Consider the following 5,348-nt stretch of genomic DNA (forward strand, 5'->3'; position numbering starts at 1 on the left):
AGGGTCAAAGGACATGCCCATGATGGCATATCTGATAAGTGGAAGAAACATCTTATGTTAAGGGAATAAAAAGTCATAAAATGAATATCATTTTTATTTTTATCAAAATGCATAAATGTGAATTTTAGCAAGTAGTTCCATGGTAATGTTAATTTCTCCCAAATGTCCCTTGTACTTAAGAGACATTTCAGTCCTGATGTTATACATTGTATGTGTTTATTCATGCTTTAAAGGTTATATTTCTGCTCTCCATCTTCCCACGTCTTTATTTGCAAATTTTTACTCACAGATATGTATTGGTCTATTGGTTGCATTTTGAAACCAAATTGTTTAGTGTTCTCACCCTTTGAGATTGCTCCTTCTTAAAGCAATAATATGGAAAATGTCCACAATGATGGAAATACCTGTCTTCCCACATTAGTCACGCCAGGGAAAGCGCGCACCTCTCACATTTTGTATATGAAATATTCCTTAGTCTTGGGAACAACTGTGCTGTGGCTGTTTGCATCATTTACTGCAACCCCCCATCTTCCATTTCTTAACCTCTTTATCTCCAGGAGATAGAAATTTGAAAATTGTCCCCTTGGCAACTTCATACCCCCGTAATTAAACAGAAAAGCCTAAGGACTTTAGAACATCTAAAATATGTGATAAAATTACTACTGCTCCTCAAAAGTCCAAAAGAAAGTAGGAGTTTCTACAGTCACAGTGATTTTCATTCTTACAAGTGATTTCAACTAAATATCACTTTACAAATTCACAAGTGCACAACAGTTTTAATATTGCAGTTAAAATAATAAATGCTATTTCCTTTCCAATGTTTGCCTCACTCTTTATAATCACGAAGAGTCAATAGTCACTTTGTAAGTCATGAAGAAATAATATCATCTTCATTTAATTCTTTTAAATGCTCCTGTGGAAGAATTAGCTCCTCCTATTTTGTTTCCTCAAACCCAGACCACTGCAACCTATGTGGCAGCAAAGCCTTATATATCCAAGGACAGGTGCTTGAACTGTGTTTTCACACATTTGACAGTAATTTTTCCAAATTGATGTTAAAAATATATGATCAAGGGGCACCTGGGTGGCTCAGTCAGTTAAGCGTCTGCCTTCGGCTCAGGTCATGATCCCAGGGTCCTGGGATCAAGCCCCACATCGGGCTCCTTGTTCAGCAGGGGTCTGCTTCTCCCTCTCCCTCTGCTGCTCCCCCTGCTTGTGCTCTCTCTCTCTCTGTCAAAAAAATAAAATATTTAAAATATATATATATACATATGTGATCAAGATTCTCAAAAAAATATGATCATGAGAAAGCTTCAAGATAGAAACGTGTTAGAAAAATAGAGTCAGGCTGTCACCAATAAAAACTGCAACTGTCATGTCTTATTAACCAACTTGGTGGAGAATTAATGGTTCTTATGGGTGAGAGGTGGGAGTGGAATCTGCACATGTCAGAGTAAGTCGGTTCTCCCTTTTCTCTCCTCCTTTGCCTGTTTGTAAATCCAGAACAGAAACAACTCTGGAAAAAATCCAAAAATACTATCATCTTAATTTCAGAAGGAAGGGAGGAATGAAGGAAGACAGCCTCATGATGCTTTGAGGAAGGTGCTCAGTACATAGAGGATGTAAATTGGTATTTCCACCCCCAATTTCCAGCCAGGACATTACCCGAGGCCCTAGGACCCAGACTGAGAAGGGTCAGGGTCTTGACTTGGCACAATAATCCTAATTCTAAGTCTTGGCTTTTTCCATTTTATTATTCTTGTGTTAGCGGATGATTAAAAAAAAGAAAAAAGGAAACCCAGGTGGTCCATGTAATGTGTAAAAGAGAAGGCAGTCCATCAGGGAGCTAGCTGCAAAGGGAGATAGTTTATAAACCTGAAATCCTAGGTGCTAAGGTGAATAGGAGAAAGAAGGAAGTCTGAGAAAATTAGTTAATTCATAATTAGACTTTTAGAAAAAAGGAGACATGAGAGTGCTAGTAGTTGATCTTGAATTAATATAATGGTATTTTTCAGGAACACTTTTTATGAGACATTATAAACCTACTCGAAAACCACCAGCAGAGGGCTCTATCCTAGGTGCATTAGCTTTCAATTACTGCCGCCTACGTTTACCAGAAAACACTCCCTCCATTTGAGACCGAGAAAAGGAGGGCATTATTAACTCTCCTCTCCGCTCTTATAAACTGAAATAAATATAAGTGAAAGGGGAAAATACGAATATAACTATCTTGAATGTCTCCAGCCAGCTTTTTACCTAGGCGACTGGGTGCGTGCCCTGAAATAGAAATATAGGCACAAGGCAGGACGAAACGAAAAGTGAAATGATGAAAATGCATATTTTACTCGTTTATCTTCCTTTTCAAAACAAAGTTTGTTTAGCCTTTACGTTTGCTTTGTTTTGCATTTATTAAGTCCTCCCGGGGATCTTTTCCTACATCATGTGATTGGAGGTTAAAGCGAAATGCACCAGAGATTTAAGAGCAAAGCAAAGCAGGCTCAAGTAAGGAAAATTTTCTCAGTAGAGATTGAGTTTTTATTTGTACATTTTTTGAGACTTTTGAACTTTTTAGATCTTGAAATAATCGCTTCAAAAATTAGTAGATATAATAAGAATTGAACTTTTAAAACGCTTTTAGCGATAACAGGTTTTCAAGAGCGGAAAGAAATCGCTAACAAATAAATCCCCCGGCCGTTCAGGATTTGCTTGTATAAAATCCCGACAGAGGGCGCTGTTGCCCCTTCGATGACTGAGTGTAGGCCTCCCAAGGAAAGATTTCCCTTGCAGTTTCTAGGATTTTTTTGAATAATGCCCATGTTGAAAAACTGACGCGGGTTTTAATTATCGTTATGTACTTCTTTGTATATCTCTTTATGTGTATATATTTTTAAATTTATGCTTCGTTCTTAATAAAACCAGATTTGTTTTTTTTCGGTTTTCCTAAAGAATTTATATAAATTTTAACCAAATATTTCATGATGTTTCTAATCTTAAAAATACCTAATATTAGAAAAAATTACATATGCAAATTTTTAAATTATACATATACAATGCTATAAAATAGCTATGCCAATAATATATTTCAAATAGTTTTGCATATAAAATTATCTTCATGGGGTTTTTTTCTTGCTTTAAGCTTTAGAGTTTATTTATTTTAGACTAATCAATGATATACCAGAACGATTTAAAAGATTTTAGAGGAAAAAAATTTTTTCAAATACTTTTTATTTGGGTTGGCGTGATCTTTAGATTTAAAAAGATAATGGAGTTATTGACTTGAAAGGAAGAAGACAATTATTCTCATTAATAAATTTGTGTCTAGAGCATCTGAATTTCCAAGTCTATAATATTCGTCTTGCAAAATATTGATCTGCGACTGATTTTAATTCTGGAAGGGGTGGGAAGGAATGGTAAAACCGGTACCAAGTCCTACCACACAATGCAATTAGAAAGAATGCCTTCCCATGTCTAAACCAGCTCTGGGGGCAAAGAAGAAATCTTTGCTCACGCTCCCAGTGGGAAATCTGTATAGATTTTGTATTGTTTAAGATGTTAATGTTTAAAGTAAAGGAAAAGAAGATAACAGGATGGAAGGAAGAAAAGGAGGGAGAGAGGAAGGGCAGGAGGGAAGCAGAAAAGGAAAGGCGAAACGTGAAAATTACAACTGGAAATGAAGAAAAAAGGGTTTATTCCTGAAGTTCTTTCTGAAGCACCTTTGCACCTTTTTTTATGTTCCTTTCATTGGACTTATCGTTAAGAAATCAAATCAAAAGCCTGCAGAATTTTTCGTTCTGCATTATATGAAGCTTCTCCTTGGTTTTTATCGAGTCCACCGCGGTTGTCCGGTGCCCTCTCCTGGAAGAGCGTCCGACCCGGCGCGCACAAGGCAGAGCTCAGCAGTCGTGAGATTCACAGACAATCGCCCTTTGCAGATTCACTCTTATCAGTTTTAATAACTTCCACCCCAAATTGCCCCGGTCCCTCCTCATTCCCTCCTGTCATTTATTTTCTGCCCCAGGGGCAGAGATCCTCCACTGGATTTCCCTTCTGGCTGTGGGAATCCTTCCGTACCCTGAAAGGGAGTAGAAAAATAGAGGGGGTGGGAAAAAGAGGAATGAGGTTGAGTATTCACTTCATGATGAAATTCGGAAACCCTGTGCCTTAAAGGGTGCCCATTTTCAAGGTTTTGTTAACTTTGTTATTGTTGTTGTTTATGTGTTCCTTTTGGGGAAAAAAACCTACACAATTCACCTCCCTAAGGAAAAAAAAAATACACTCAAAACAAAAACAAAATCCGTACATACTAAAATATTTTTCACTATCTCTTTGAAGAACATTCTGCTTAAATCTCCCAAAGGTTCAGGTGAACATTTCTTGACTGTCCATGATTAAAACCACTTAAAAGTTATAGACAACAGATGCAATTATAATGTCCTATGCCTCTGCAAAGAATTAACAGTGTGCGAATTTGTGCTCCCAACATCTGAAAAAACAAAACAAAACAAAACTTCATAATATGGAGCCTCTAGCCAAGGCACAAGGAATTTGTTGAAAATGCACACAAACAACCCTTAAAACGACAAACAAGACAGACTGAGGTGTTCACACAGTATTTAAGTTTCCAAATGTGTAGGGCAAAATGACCAAAAAATATTAGAAATGGTCACTGTGGTGAGCTGGCTTTTGTTGTTGTTGTTCTACAGTGACAGAGGTACGGTAAAAAAAAAAAAAAAAAAAAAAAAAAAGTTTGTAGACACTGATACAGAGAGATTGCCCTAAAAAATCCCCAAATCCAGCTTTCAAAATACCCTCCTGCTGAACACACATGAATAGGAGCTTTTGTGTATAAAAATCTCAGTAATGGTCCCCCTTCTAAAATCTACATAGAAAATGGGGGACTGTTGGCCCCCTGGTTTCTCATTATGAATTGTAAAGACTTTAGTCAGTGGCTACAATGATTCATCATTTTCCATATAGAGGTTTTTAAATGTGTATATTTATTTTAATCACACTGAACGACTATCTCTCCTTTAAATGGATGTTTAGAGCCTGTAGACTCTGCGTGACCCAGGGGTGCTTATATAACTCAATGTGGGTGTCTGGGTGTAAATACGTGTTTATGATTTTTTATAATATATATGTCTGTGGGTTGCATCTAACTCCTGTGCGTGTAATAATGTTTTTCTCTCTGCTGAGGCTTACTTCTCCAGCCTATTGTTTGAGACAACAGATATAAGTTGCGATGGGAGAGGAGCGTCGGATTTGGTGTGTATCCCCCATTTCCAATTATAGATGGATCATTACAGACAGCGGAGTCCTGAGAAGCCAGACATCTGCTCCTCACATGA

The sequence above is a fragment of the Callorhinus ursinus genome, unplaced genomic scaffold (genome assembly GCF_003265705.2).
Source record: "Callorhinus ursinus isolate GAN/ISIS: 27379988/994484 unplaced genomic scaffold, GSC_fseal_2.0 scaffold22, whole genome shotgun sequence".
Lineage (NCBI taxonomy): Eukaryota > Metazoa > Chordata > Mammalia > Carnivora > Otariidae > Callorhinus > Callorhinus ursinus.